The following is a 15,540-nucleotide window of genomic DNA, read 5'->3' on the forward strand; positions in this document are numbered from 1 at the left end:
CCCCATGAGCCTGCGGTCGGTCACCCCTCGCTCCTGGTGACAGGCTCTGCGGGGAGGCCGGCGCGTTCCAGGGCTCTGAGCCCACGTCACCGCCCTCCCGGGGCAGTGAGATGAGCTCGTGGGTCAGAAGCAGTGCTGTGTGGAACACCCGGGTGACAAGGCACTCGGTGAGCCCGTGAACCGTGGTCCCGGCAGGAGCACTGTGGGCAAGGAAGCCAACTCCACGTCCAGAATGACCCCCTCCGGGGAGGCTGCATCCCTGCCGCTCCGCGATGGAAGACGTCCGGAGTCGTGCACCTGCTACCAGGTGTGGGCCGGGGACGGGTGCCAACGGAAGCTAAGTGTCTGCCAGTGTCGGGTAAGACACAGGGCGGGAGCCAGAGCAGCCTGGTAAGAGGAAACCCAGGCCCCTGAGCCCATGCATCGCCCGCACCCCCGTCACCATAGCTACTGTGTGGGTGAGCCCATTGAGAAAGCACTGGGGCGGCTGGGGAAAGAGGCTGTTGTGGGTCGGATTGAAGTCCTACAGCCCAGCCCGGAAGAATGTGACCTTATTTGGAGATAGGATCTTCACAGAGGTAATCGAGTTAAAATGAGGTCATTAGGGTGGGTCCTAATTAGAGGTGACTGATGTCCTGATAGAAAGCGGGAATTTGGAGGGAGACACACACCTGGGAAAACACCAGGGGAAGGCGGAGGCAGAGCTTGGGGTGACGCTTCCGCAAGCCGGGGCACAGCAAGGATTTCCAGAGAACCCCGGGGCTAGGGGAGGAGCGCGGAACCGATGCTTCTGAGGCCTCGGAAGGGAGCAGCCCCCCCGCAGCGCCACCTCGGCCTTGGAGCCTCGAGAACTGCGACAGGTACGTTTCCATTGCGTTTTGTGTTTTGTTGTTTTTAATCCTTGCGCGAGGATATTTTTTCCATTGCTTTTCAGAGAAAGTGGGAGAGAGGGAGGGAGGGGAGGAGAGAGAGAGAGAGAAGCATCGATGTGAGAGACACATGGATCGGCTGCCCCCCCCCCCCAGGGCCGGATGGAACCACAACCCAGGCACATGCCTTTGACTGGGAATTGAACCCACGACCCTTCCCTTCTCTCTAAAAAATCAACGGAAAAATATCTCTCTGAAAATCAATAAAAGCACATCCTTGGGCGAGGATTTTTTTAAAAAAGGATGAAATGAAAGAACACTAGAGAGTAACTTGAAGCCGCATGAGAAATGGAGCTCTGGGTAAAGGTAAAGACAGACCGCTGTAAACGCTGGTGGTGTTGCAACAATGGTTTGTAACGGTGCTTTTGCTTCTTTCCTACGTGACTAAAGCATTTAAAGAAAAAAAATTATGAGTGTAAAAGCTGGTCTTACTGTAACGTGGGTGGATAACTCCAAATCTTGTTTTCTACATAGCTAAGGAGACTAAGTGTAGCGTAGCGTAAGTGCCTGGCATTCAGCTTATTTATGATTGCTGAGGCCTCCATTTAGAAAGACACACATTTTAAATAAACATATGAGCCTGGCCATGGTTGAGCATTGACCTACGATCCAGGAGACCCTGGTTCAATTCCCAGTCTGGGCACATGCCCGGGTTGCTGGCTCCATCTCCAGTGAGGGGCATGCAGGAGGCAGCCGATCAATGACTCTCTCATCATTGATGTTTCTCTATCTCTCTCCCTCTCCCTTCCTCTCTCTGAAACCAATAAAGATATATATTTTTTAAAAGTAAAATAAATAAATAAACAAACATATGACACGGCTACTAGTAAATCAACCAGTTAAGGAACTAGGCCACCCACACCCATGAAGTTCCCCTTTCAGAAAACCCTGGGTGACCTGGAAAGCTGATCACTTAAGTGATCCTACCTCCACTCTCCCACACCCTAATTCCCACTCTTCTGCTTCGAATTAGCTAATAATAAGTGACCCTGAAAAATCCCAAACACCCCACCCTCAGGCCCTAATGGAGGCAAACCCCCAAGTCCATGTTCTCTCTCTCTCCTCACCGCCTTGCTATGTGACCCTTGGGTGTGCTGTGTACTCTCCAGGACCTGTGAGTCATAAAGCTAGTTCTTCAAGTTCCCTGTTAATTTTTTGCTGAAGTGCATCCCACAGTCATAATAAGAAACACAAGAGCCAGTCCAGCCACAACATTGGCCCTCGTAAGAGAAATGCCTGTGGATTCACTGTGAGTAATATGGGCCCAGGCCAGTGCCTCTGACGCTCCAGCTGAGAGCATCACCATCAAAAGGCTGGGACAATAATTCGTACAGATGTAATTTTGTATATCAACAACAGAAAGGGGTGGGCTAGAGCTGTAAAGGAATGTCTGTGAAGTTAAGCTCATGTAAATTCCAATTAGGGTGTTGTAATGTTAGGATGTTAAATGTAATGCCCATGGTAACCACAAAGAAAATAGCTATAGAATATACACAAAAGGAAATTAGAAAGGAATTTAAATATTTCACTACAAAAAACCCCCAATGAATCACAAAAGATAGTAAAGCAGGAAATGAGAAACAAAAAAGCTATAAGGCATATAGAAAACAAAAAAGCACAATGACAGAATTGAATCTCTCCTTATCAGTGATTACTTTAAATGTAAATGGATTACACTCTCCAATCAAAAGACAGAGATTGGTAAAAGGGATTAAAACATGATCTAATTATATGCTGTCCACAAGAGACTCACTTGAGATCCAAAGACACAAACTGATTGAAAGTAAAAGGATGGAAAAATGATATTCCATGCAAATACTAATCAACAGAGATCATGGGTGACTATACTCATATCAGACAAAATAGGCTTTAAATCAATAAAGAGACAAAGAAGGACATTATGTATTAATTAAAGTTTTAATACAGCAAGAAGATATAACAACTATAAATATTTACACACCTAATCACAGACTTATCAAAGTATTTTTAGCAAAAACTAACAGAATGGAAGAGAGAAATGGACAGTTCTACAACCATAGTCAGAGACTTCAATACCTCACTCACAATAATGGATAGAACAACTAGACAGAAGACAAGTAGGGAAACAGAGGACTTAAATAACATAACAAACCAACTAAATCTAACAGACAGTCTATCCACCAGCAGCAAACACATTCTTCTCAAGTGCACGTGGACCACTAATTATGTCTCAACACATTTTGAAAGACAAACATCAAATATCAAAAACAAGAAAATCTATACAATTGTGAAAATTAAACACTGCACTTTTAAACAACCAAGGGATCAAAGAAAAAAGTTACAAGGGAAATTAGAAAATACGTAGAGATGAATAAAATTGAAAACACAATATACCAAAACTTACGGGATGCAGCAAAAGCAGTGCTAACGGGGAAATTTATAGCCATAAATGCTTACATTAAGAAACAAGAACAGCCCAGCCAGTGGGGTTCAGTGGTTGAGCATCGGCCCATGAACCAAGAGGTCACCGGTTAATTCCCGGTCACGGCACATGCCCGGGTTGCAGGCTTGATCCCCAGTAGGGGGCGTGCAGGAGGCAGCCGATCAAAGACTCTCTCATCATTGACGTTTCTATCTCTCTCTCCCTCTCTCTTCCTCTCTCTGAAATCAATAATAAATAAATAATAAATAATAAATAAAATGCACATGGAATCTCAAGGGACCATGAACACGGGAGCCAAAACAATCTTGAGAAAGAACAAACCTGGGGGACTCACACTTCCTGATTTCAAAACTACCGCGAAGCTGAAGTAATCAAACAGCGCAGTTTTGCCGTAAAGACAGACACGGTCAAATGATTTTTGTCAAGGACACCAAGGCCATTCAATGAGGAGGGAACGGTTCTTTCAGCACGTGGTGCTGGGAAACTGGACATCCACGGGCGGAAGAATGAAACTGCACCTGTCTACAGTACTAGGTAGAGAAAGGAACTCAAAACAGATCCAGGACCACCCTGGCTGGCAGCTCCGTGGGTTAGAGGCTTTCCCCGGTGCACCAAGGTTTCGGGTCCCATCCCCAGTCAGGGCCCACACAAGAATCAACCAAGGATGCGTCAGTAAGGGAACAACACGTCCGTGTTTCTCTCTGTCTCTCCTTCACATCAGTCAATCACTCAATAAAAAAGGGAGGAAGCCCTGGCTGGTCTGGCCCAGTGGTTGGCGCGGGTCCGCCCTCGGACAGAAAGGTCATAGCTTTGATTCCCGGTCAGGGGCACATACCTGGGCTGCAGGTTCGGTGCCCAGGCCCAGTTGGGGCACGACAGGGTCCCACCTAGATGAGGCACTTAGAGTTACCAAGCCCATAAGGACAGAAGGCGCACTGGTGGGGGGGGGGCAGTTATTTACCAGGTACAGTTTCAGGTTATAAGATGGAGGGGATTATAGGGATGGATGTGGTGGCTGTGCAACAGTGGCAATGTACTTAACACCACTGAGCGGTAACCAAAAAAAGGTTAAGATGGAAAATTTTGCCCGGCCGGGCGTGGCTCAGTGGTTGAGCGCCGGCCTGGGATCCAGGCGATCGGGGTTCGATCCCCGGTCAGGGCACATGCCCGGGTTGCGGGCTCGATCGATGACTCTCATCATTGATGTTTCTGTCTCTTTCTCCCTCTCCTTTCCTCTCTCTGAAATCAATAAAGATATATTAAAAAAAAAACAACAAACATGGCAAATTTTATGTTATGCGTGTGTTTTGACACAAAAATATACGCATACCTTGTATCGCGCATGCATAACGTGGATAAACTGTTAGCATACGATCACACGGCTGGGGAATAAAATTACCTGCCTAGGTGCAACCTGAGATGCCAGGCGAAGGCGACCAAGCCGTCCCGGGACGAGCGGTGTGCGGAGGCGGCCTTCCCCCGCAGCCTGGCACTGCTCCCTGCGGGCACCGCCGCCGGGCAGACGGCCCTGGAGGGGGGCAGCGGCCGTTACCTCGGGCAGATTCCCCACTCGGAGACCTAAGGAGAAAAGCCGAACAAATTTAACGTATCAAAGCAAAGGGAAAGGGGCTGAATATCTCCACCAAACTGCCAGTTATTGAGCATCTGGGGACCAAGGGCTGGGGGGAGACAGGGCGGGCAAGGCCAGGGCCATGAGTGCCCCCCAATAGGGAAGAGGCACGCAGGCCCCCTCTGCGGGTACACACGCCCTCCCCTTTACGTCACACCTGCTCCGCTTCGGAGCAGAGGGAACCTCCTCCTCCTTGCTCACAGCTGCATAGGTCTCCATTGTCCAGACGCCCCGGTCGTGTCCCCGGGGGCACTGGCGGGCACCTAGGGAGTTTCCAACATCCTGCGGCTGCGGTCAGCGTAAGCGGCCTGCAACCTGCATGGCTGTGCATGGATGTTAGAGCGTCACTAAGACACACCCCTAGAATTTACCAAACGGTATGCTTCAAATACAGGGTGTCCCCCAAGCCTGAGTATGCACTTTAACAGCTGATAGCTCAATTTTGAAAGTGGATTTTAATAAACACTGCCTTTATAATTATTCAAAGTGTGCGTGCACGTTTTTGGGGGGACACCCTATATATGCAACTAATTGCACGCTAGTTATACCTGACAGCTGTTCCTTTAAAGTCGTGGAGACATGCTCATTTCTTTCTCCCATTGTGATCGGCAGTTAGACGGCCGTGAGCAGAGCAAGGACCATGGGCCAGGTACAGAAGGGACCTGACCTTCCTCCCTGGAGGCAGCATCTAGGCCTCAGCTGTGTTTCAGCTCCAGGCCCAGAAAGGCAGCAAATCCAGACAAGTGGCCCCACACCTGACCCCAGGGCCAGCTGCATTGACCGATGGGCCCCGCCCTGGTGCCGGCCAATCAATCAGTGGAGACCTAGACACCAAGCGGACTGACACACCTGGAAAGCTGCTGAATATTCTATGGGGATTCTCCCCTGGCACCGGCCCTAAGATTTCCACCCTTAAGCGCTTGTAGGACCCAGTGTGCTCCCCCTGGGGCACCTTCCCCCTCCTGTTCGCCCCCCTCCCCCCAGGTGCCTCGCCGGGGTCTTCGCTTCTGAGCTCCAAGGGCCCTTCCTTTGCCTCTATAACTTGTTTCCTAAGCCCATTTCTTCTGCAAATTGCTTCTTCCACCTCTGTAATTTTATAAATAGATGCTCTCTTACAGTTTGAGTCCCTCCCAGCCAGACCTCAAGTGCCAGGGCTGCTGAACCCAGGGCCGGTCTGACCCCACCTGTCTATCACCTGGTGTGGTTCCGGCCACAGCCAACACCATCGCTGTGAAAAAACAAACTATTTAATTGTCTCCTGGTCTGGCAACATTGTGAGGAAATTGTCTTATCCTTGGAAGACTGAATTGGCATTAATCTTTTTGGAATTAATTTAAGCAGCATCCATCAAAAAGTGTTTCTATCCTGGGGGGGGGGGGGGGAGTATATGTGTTCCTTATTTGGCTCTTATTAAGATCTTATTAATTTTTTTCTCTTTTTGTCTCAGTAAAATTGAGCTCCACAGGTCTGTTTTGTTTTTTGTTTTTTTGCTTCTGTGGCCAACTAGAGAGTTTCCAGAGCCGGGCCTTTAAAAACAAAAGTCTACATAATTAACAAAAGGAACCTACAAAAGTCAAAGATGTCTCCTTCCCCTGAAATCGGAGGAAAAAAGATACCATCCTGCGCTATAAAACTCAAAGGATTCGGTTTGATAAGGTGTTGAATCTGACCGTTTACCAGAGTAGAAATCTACTTTTTCTCTGCAAAACCGGGGCTCGTCTGAACATTCCCAGCGATTGCCAACCTGTTCCTCTCTCGTTACAATGAATCTGTTATTTAAACAGCAGAGTTTACAATGTTTCTAAGACTGTAAAAAGCTGCCATGGCCTCTGAAGGTAACTCCAGGCAGAAGCCTGGACCTCGGCTTGCTGGTCTCAGTTGACGACTGTCACCCTGTCACATCCCGGAATGACGCTTCCGGATTCCCAAACAGTCAAGCACCGGGGAGATTTCTCAGACAGACAGGGGACAGACAGGGGACAGACAGGAGACGCGCTGCCTCGGGTGGATTTCTCAACCGAATGAAGAGCTGGGGAGCTCCAGGGTCGCCTTGAGCAGGATCCAAGGAAATGACTGTACTTGTAGGGAACGCACGTGTCAGGAATAACAGGGCAAGTACACGTCCCATATCTACAAGGGCTCTCATTGTAGGGAAAACTGGAAAATCCCAAAATATCCAGCAAACAATTAACATTTCACATGGCAGGGTGGCCATCCAAAGAGGAGCCGGGTCATTGTCAATGATGGGGGTGAGGGTGGGGCTGGGGGTGTCCATGACCTGACGCAAAGTGGAAAATGCAGATTCGCAGAACAGTGTCCAGAGCAGGCTTGCTACGTAAATATCCACGTGTTTGCACCAAATTGATGGCATGGCGAACGCCTGGGGAGGGACTGGATGGGCTGAGAGGAAAGGGGTGGCATCGGCCTGTACCCACATAATTCTTACAATCTAAGGGAGGGGGTGACTCTTCTTTGTTCATATTTTTAAAAAGAATACATGATTTCATACAAACAGGATGGGGAAAGGCGTTGAAGACCCACCCATGTCTGTAGCGCTTGAGCCTATTGGGATTATGAGTAATTTTAAATTTCTTATTTTGATATTTTACTTAGTTTGGACACTTTCTCCAATGAAGTGCTTTTGAAGTAGAAAATAATTTTTTTTGAAGCCTATACAATAGAGGGAAGGACGCATAGGATTTTGCATAAAAATGGGACTTGTCACACTGGCATCTAGTGCGATGGGGCAGGAGGGAGGGGCGAGTCCCCGAAGGCCGGGCTGGGACTCCTCCCAGCAGGATTGGCCGATTCTTCTGCAAGTTATTCCCGAGGAGTTCAGTCCAGGTCAAGGACGGAGGGGCTGGTGGGCCTGGATTTAGTCTGGGGAAGGAGGAGGCAGGGTGGGCAGTCTTGACCCTTCCTGAAAAGCCAGGGCTGACCTCACGCTTTGGCCAGGCCCCAGCCTGGAGCCTTGCAGAGCACAGCCAGGAAGGGGGGAGGGAGGAGCAGTTGTGGACCCCAGGACCGGCAGTAAAATCTCACCACTCTCACTGCCTGTTTCACCCGGTTAAGAGGAGCTAGTCTTGGTTTCGGGCAGCGCCACCCAGAGGAGGAGACCATGCTGGGGCTGCCGAGTACCCACGGGGTGTCTGCCCAGAAAGCTGTCATTGGGGTTACAGGGTGAAAGGGCAGCTGGGTCGGGCTTGGTCAGCAGAGGGGCTCCTGGACCCCAAGGCAGCTGTTTCTCAGGGGTGGGCAAAGCCTGCAACTTCAAGGGCAGGAACTGTCTCCCAGGACCAGCCTTCCCATGCCCTCTAGTTGCCCTGACCTTCGCCCTGGGAATAGAGACCGGGCCCCGTGTGTCCTTGGTCCTTCTCCAGCCCAATGAGGCTGCAGAGACCCACTTTAGCCAAAGGGGCTCTGTCTCAGCCCCCCACAACCCTCCGCTCCCAGTCTCCCCCGAGTGCCCGAGCTCTGCAGTCTGTGCCACTTTACATAGAGGTGGGATTTGGAAAAACAGGAGAAAGGGGAACTCTCATTTTTCCAAAGCAACCCGAGGATTGTTCCAGAATCCTTAAGCAAGGGGGAGCTGCCTTGCCAACTTCGAGATCAGCTCTAACGAGAAGCCATCCCGCTGACACACGTCCTGGCCGCCCTGTGCACATCACTCGCCCCTCAGACCCCTGGCGTGGGGATAGGGCACAGGGTCCAGACTGCTGCGCCTTCCCTGCGTGCTCCCTGCCGGTGGCAGCCCAGGGCCCTCCAAAGGCCACATCCTGGGAAAGGCGTGCCAGCCTTGGGGCAGGCACTTCCACGGACAGGCGTGGCCACCGCCAGAAGGGCCTCCGTCAGGCAGTGGTCCCAGGCATCGCGCAGGACTGTGGGTGGGACACTCAGCCTCACAGAGTGAGTGTCCTGGGCACTGTGGGCACAGAAACCATGGCCATGGAGAAAGCTCGGGGGGGGGGGGGGTCCCTGCCCCCAGGGGGCCTTCAGAGAACAGGTTCCCTGGGACATGGGACACCCAGGCTTTGCAGGAGGTTCTCTGGGGGGTTGCAGGCCCTGTCTGGACACCTTGACGGGAGGATCCCAGAGGCCGCAGCTTCTCTTCCCCTGAGCTGGTTCCGCCCCTTAGTGTGGCGAGAGGGATGTGCCTGCCCTGGGCACGTCCCTTCCCCCTTCCCCGGCGCCTTTTCAGGCCTCCCCAGTGGGTGGCCCATGACCCAGGTCTCCCTGCAGAGCAGTCCCCACGCCCCTCAATACCCAGGACACTGAACAGCCACCCAAGACAAAGCAGGGATGGACAGGAGCACTTCGTGCTGAAGTGCAGCTGAAACAACCTTGAAATCTGTGAGCATATAACGTTTAAAAATGTAAGTTTAAATTGTCGCTAAGGATGTAATTTCTGGGCATTGCCAGAATTTTAACATTGACATTTTATTTATTTATTTTTAAAAATATAAGTTTTTATTGATTTTCTTAGAGAGAAAGGAAGGAAGAGGGAGAGAAACATTGCTGTGAGAGAGACGTACGGATCAGCAGGGATCGAACCCGAAACCCGGGCATGTGCCCTGACCAGGAATCAAACCAGTGACCGTCCGGTGCAGGGGACGCCGCCCAACCCACTGAGCCACACGGGCCAGGGCTAACATTGACATTTTAAAACGAAACTGCTGCCCTGGCTGGTTTTGCTCAGTGGTTAGAGCATCAGCCCATGGACTGAAGAGTCCTGGGTTCGATTCTGGCCAAGGGCACGCACCTTGGTTGCAGGCTCGAAACCTAGCCCCTGGTCAAGGCGTGTGCAAGAGGCAGCCAATCAATGTGTCGCTCACATGGATGTCTCTCTCCTCCCCCCTTCCACTTTCTCTGAAAAGCAATGGGAAAAATATCCTCAGGTGAGAATTAATAAAAAAATAAAATAAAATAAAATAATAAAATAAAATAAAATAAAATAATAAAATAAAATAAATTAAATCAAATTAAATTAAAAAAATAAAATAATAAAACAAAACAAAATAAAATAAAATAAAATAATAAAATAAAAAATAAAACTGCCACATCGCTCTTGCAAATGTATCTAACGGAATCTAAACACCATAGCGATGTAAACAAATGCATTGAGATATAACTTACGTCAGGGGAGTGCGCACATCTTGAGTGTAACCTACAGCTGTAGAACTGATAGGACCAGATCAAGACGGGGACAGTCCCCGACCCCTCTGCTCCTTCGTGCGCTTCCCCGGGCAGGCCTTCTTGTGACGTCTGTCACCATGCATTAACTTTGTCTGTCTTTGAACTTCATATAAACAGAATCACACATGTTCTCTTTTGTGTCTGACGTCTTTCACCTAACACTGTGTCTGCATTTGGAGCTGGGGTCTTGAGAGAGGTCATCAAGTTCCAATATGGACATTTGGGCGGGCCCCAATGCACTGTGACTGGTGTGTTTCTAAGGAGAGATTGGGGCGGAGAGGGAAGACCTGTGAAGACACAGGGAGGAGACAGATGTGACAGGAGGAGAGAGGCCCGACGAGCCAGCTCTGATCTCAGCACCTGGCGAACGGCTTTTCCCAGAACTGGGGCCATGGGGGGACCCCGAGGGCGTGTGGCGGGCGAGCCACGCAGGGATCGGCGCTTTGGGGATGTGACCTCGGCAGTGACATGCGTCACCTTTGTCAGTTGTAGTCCTTAGAAGAGAATCACTAGGTCCTGCCCATCCCTGAGGGGAGGGAGTCGCACGAGGAGGAGGCAGGGTCTTCGGGGGGGTCTCAGAGGCTGCCCCCCAGAGACCGAGTGAGACCTCAGGAACCACCAAGACAGGGACAGCACACAATTTTAAAAGGTGGCAAATCGTGCAGGCACTTCACAGAAGAGGAAATTAAATGTCATTGAAAACCCTACAGATGGACCCTCAACAGCACCGGCCGTCTGAGTAACACAAACGGAAACCACAGCCCACGGGCAGGAGAAGCATCTGGCCGCGCACCTGAGTCTCGAGGCATCAGAAGGGCACCTTGCTTGTGGGTATGCGAGCGTCATGCCCCTTAGGGACCCTGCGCCCTCCTGGTTACGCTGAGCACGCACACAGCCTACCATCCGGGGGCCACCTGCGGGTCACGAGATCTCAACAGCACCTGCTGACAAACAGCCTGCCCGGTTCACGGGTCCCTCCCCTGGGCCCAGGGCTCCAGGTCCCACAGCCACGCCTGCTGCTTGCACTTAGGACTCACATGACTCCAGAGGAACTGCAGGCAACTCATGTGTGACGTAAGTTAGAAATTAAAAACGTCAGAAGAGAAAGAAAACACAGTGTGCAGGCCTTTGATTTTATGCATATTTGTGTGTGTGCGCGCGCGCGAGTGTGCATGCATGTGTGTGTGCGTGTGCATGCACACTCAGAAGGCTGCTTCATACATACTCCTGAGGTCACAGGAGCAGAGCAGGGGGACTGAGCGTTCCTCACACTGCCCGGTCAGCCAGGAACAGCCCTGGGCCCTAATCTGAAATCTGGATCTGAGTGGGAGTGACCGAGGTGCTCCGTAGGAACAGAAAGGGAGAAATAGCCCCTTGTAAATTTTTTCCTGCATCGAGCCTGATACCCAGAGGGCCCCAAGCCCTCTCCCCCTCCCGGAGGCCTCAGCGCAGGCAGGTGGCCAGTCAGAAAGGCAGGGCAGGCAGGGTGGGCTGAGGGCCAGGGGCCGGGGGAGGGCTCACCCAGCTTGCAGGTCTTGGGGCCCAGCTCTCAATGCTGGGGACGGACGCTGGTCACTCCCTGCGGGCTTTCTCTGCACAGCCCAACACCAGCCCAGGAACAGTCTTGGGCGCTTGTCTGGGCTGCGACAGAGGAAGGGGCAGCTCTGGACAGAACAGCTGAGGCCAGGAGGGTGCTTCTCCCGCCCTCCACCTGCAGCCCCCTCCCCTCCTCCCTCTGTTTGAAATGTCCCCTTTAGGAAATGATGGCCCCAGAAGGGGGTTTGAGGGGACACTGCGAGGAGAAGTGACCCCAGAAGACAGAGGGCTAGAGAGGGGAGTGAGTTAGCTGGGTTCTAACCCCCCACCCCATGTCCTGGGGAGAAAGGAAGAGAAAAGACAGGGGATGTCCCAGCCTAGCCCTGTCCTGTGGCAAACTGTCAGGCCCTCCTAGCTTAAAATATTTATGTTTTTTTCAATGTTACAATAAAATCCTTCCTCTAGTCAAGCATCACATACAATATATGCAAAACTCCCAGAGCCGTGTACAACCATCACTTTATAATGTTCCTTTCACAAAAAGAACTATTTCCGATCACAGGCACCGTTTTAAGCTTTCTTGTTTATTTATTTTAGAAGGGTGTTCAAATGGTAAAGTTAGGTTTTTAAATGTGAAAAATGTGTTGTAGCGGGCGGGCGAGGTAAAATTGTTTCCTTGTGCAAATAAACACAAGCCACTCACATCAAAGACACGTTGTGAAAACTAAGAAACAATATTTTTAAACCAGGGCAAGAAAAGTCTCCTGTATCGTTATGTGAGGGCCAGACAGAGTCACACTGTTTTGAATCTTATAGGGTCCCCCCCAAAAATGTATACACACACTTTGAATAATTATAAAGGCCAATGTATATTAAAATGCATTTCAGTTTCAAAACTGAGCTATCAGTTGTTACAATGTACATACATTGTACTTGGGCGTCCAGTGTCCCTGTTAAATCACACAGGTATTCACACAAAATGTCCTGCTCGGCCAAACCAGAGAAAAGCCACTGACCGCCGAGGGCACGTTTGCAAAAACACGCAGGGACTCGAGGTGCCCTTTTCCCTCCAGTTACCAACCTGTTTCCTGGAAAGTACCTGAAAAGCAAAGCGACAGTGTAGACAGTGTAGGGAAACTCCCCAAGTTGTAGCTTTAAGTACTCGAAAGACAAATAGTAAAAAGTATCAACTTCTAAAGTCGTTTTATTTCCATTCAATGTACAGATGCAGAAAGCGACCGGGTGTCCAGGATGGAAAGGCAGGCAGAGCTGAGCCCTTTGTGTGAGGACAGCTGTCCCTCCCGCAGGGTTACAGTATCCCCTCCAAACCAGCCCTCCTGTGTCAGAGCTATATTTAGAGAAACAAGAGGAAAATGTTCCTGCCGCCATTCAAGGGGTAAGCAGAGGGGAGCCCACGGAAACCCAGGCTCCAGTCCATGTTCCTCAATCGATGGCAAGTGTCCGATGGTGGCATGGGAAGGTGTCGATTTATTTATTTTTTTAAATCCTCTGTAACAAATTCGACTCGAAGAGAGGGGTCGGGAAATACTCGGTTTTCCGCCTCATAAAGCACCGTCAGAGGAAAAGAGTTGCAAAGCTTTCGCCAAGGATTTAGGGAGCCCCGCCGAGTTTGAAGCACAGGTTTGGGTTAATGCGCAGAAGTCACCACCCATTTCCAGCTGGGTAACTTTCTTTAAAAAAGGCGGACAGGAATGCTGAGCTCGGGGGCCCATGAAGAGGAGAACTGCCCCGCTGGGCGTCAGCCGATGAATCTCTCCGAGGGCCACGCGTCCTGGGCGCTGGTGGGCGCGGGCCGGGCCTCCTCCTCGGGCGGGGCCAGGGCCTCCATCTCGCGCACCACCTGCGTGAACACCTGGTCCACCATCAGTTTGCTCTTGGCCGTGACCTCCAGGAACGGGCAGCGCCACTCGCGGGCCAGCGCGCGGCCGCGCGCCGTCAGCACCTGGCGCTCGGCGTCCAGGTCGGCCTTGGTGCCCACCAGCACCAGCGGCACGGCCTTGGCGCCCCGCAGCCGGCCCATGCGCTCCCGCAGCGGCCGCACCGCCTCGAAGGAGGCCTCGCTGCACACGCTGTAGAGCACCACGAAGCCGTCGCTGTTCTTGATGTACAGGTCCTTGAGGGTGACCAGGTGCTCGGCGCCCACCGTGTCCACGATCTCCAGCAGCGCGGGCGCCGCGTTCACCTCGATCACCTTGCTGAAGAGGTCCTCCACCGACGGCTCGCACTGCTCGGGGAAGCGGCCGCAGGCGAACTGCGTGGCCAGCGCCGTCTTGCCCACGTTCACGCTGCCCAGCAGCACCACCCGGTAGCCCTTGGCGGGGCGCAGCACCAGGCCGGCCATGGCGGGACGGCGGGGAATGGCGCGCGGGGCGGGGCGGGGCGGGGCGGGGGGCGCGCGGGCGGGGAGGAGGGAGGGGCCGAGCGCGGGGAGGGGCCCCCGCTGGGCGCGCGGGCAGGGGCGCGGGGCCGGGTGGGCGTCTTTGCGCGCAGGGCCAGGGTCTGCGCCCCGCCGCCGAGACGGGGGCCCGCAGCCTGGGCCCCGCGCGCCTCTCCGCCCTCCCCGGTGTGCGCCCCGGCGGAGGCTCGGGTCCCCGCCGCCCCTCAACCCCGACTCCGATCCCCGCGCGGCCAGCCCCGGCTCGGCCCCTCTCCCAGCCTCCCCGGGACGCGCAGCCCGGCCCCTCCGCCCGCCCCCGCCCCGCGCTCACCCTCCCGAGCTGAGCCCCTGGTCCGCCGCCCAGGAGGTAACCCGATCCTTCCACGTCAACCCGGGAAATGCGCGGGTCCCCACCCTTTCTGAGCCAGCCCCGTGGCCGGAAGCCAGGCCGGCCTCCTCCAGGTCAGGCCTGACTGGCTGCGCAGCTGGGGCCCCTCTCCAGGCCCGGAGGACCCCAGAAAGGGGGACCTGGGAGGGAGCTGCAGACCCAGAGTCTCAAGTGACTCCTGGGCCCTTCTGGGCCCGGGGTCCCTCCTGTCTGGCGTCGCTGCGCTCCCTGTGGTTCCCTCTTGTCGTGGAGCCCGAGGGAACTTTATAAAATGTGAGCCACACTCCACCGCCCACGGAAACCGGCCCAGCTCTGCACCGCGCGCTCCTAACCCAGAGGGCAGCGACCGCGGGACTCGCCACCCACACCCGAAACTTTCCACCGGGGGAGGGGCTTGGGGCCCCCTACTTATAAAAAGGGGCCTCCAGGCCTGACTCCCCTGACACCGGGCTCTCCCCAGCTCCCAGCTACTCGGCCTTCTCGCTACCCCCTGGTTTCAGAGGAGAAAGGCTGGGGACCTGGGGGGCTGGGGGCTGGGACAGTGGGGCCTGGGCAGAGTCCTGGGATCATCCAAATGAGGGAACAAGGCCACCCTCTGTCTCAGGCACAAGCCGATGCCTTAGGGCTTTAGGCGACCTTGGGGCCTGGGCGGCCGGTGGAGGTGTCCCCGCTTTCCCTTTCCCTGGTGGGGTATCCCTGGCCCTCCCTCCCTCTGACCCTGACCCAGCCGGGATTTCCTGCCTTTGGCAGCATCGGCCAGAGATGAAATTTAAGTGACAAGAGTCTTGCACATGCCTGTCTGTGGCCCATCACGGGATGTGCCTTCTACCATCAGTGCGGAGGTGTCCTTAATACAGAATATTAACTATGTATTGAACACCACAGACAACTCAATTTCTAAATAGAGAAATCCTACAAGACGTTCTCTGGCTGCCAAGTAACAACACTGAAAATCACCTTTAAAAAACGGGAACCGCAGATGTCCTCCAGAGACCTGCAAGTTCAACCCAGGTTTCCACAAATAACTTCTGAGGGAACATGGGC

The 15,540-nt window shown here is 52.9% G+C and overlaps 1 pseudogene across 1 annotated transcript; it reads right to left on the reverse strand.

Annotated features, from left to right (window-relative positions):
- Positions 1 to 12,896: 12,896 nt before the first annotated feature.
- LOC308557064 (ras-related protein Rap-2c pseudogene) lies at positions 12,897 to 14,100 on the reverse strand (annotated as a pseudogene). The gene has a single exon. The product of its transcript is annotated as a ras-related protein Rap-2c pseudogene (transcript).
- Positions 14,101 to 15,540: the final 1,440 nt, after the last annotated feature.

This window comes from Miniopterus schreibersii (assembly GCF_964146895.1).
Source record: "Miniopterus schreibersii genome assembly, chromosome: 1".
In the NCBI taxonomy this organism is placed as follows: Eukaryota; Metazoa; Chordata; class Mammalia; order Chiroptera; family Miniopteridae; genus Miniopterus; species Miniopterus schreibersii.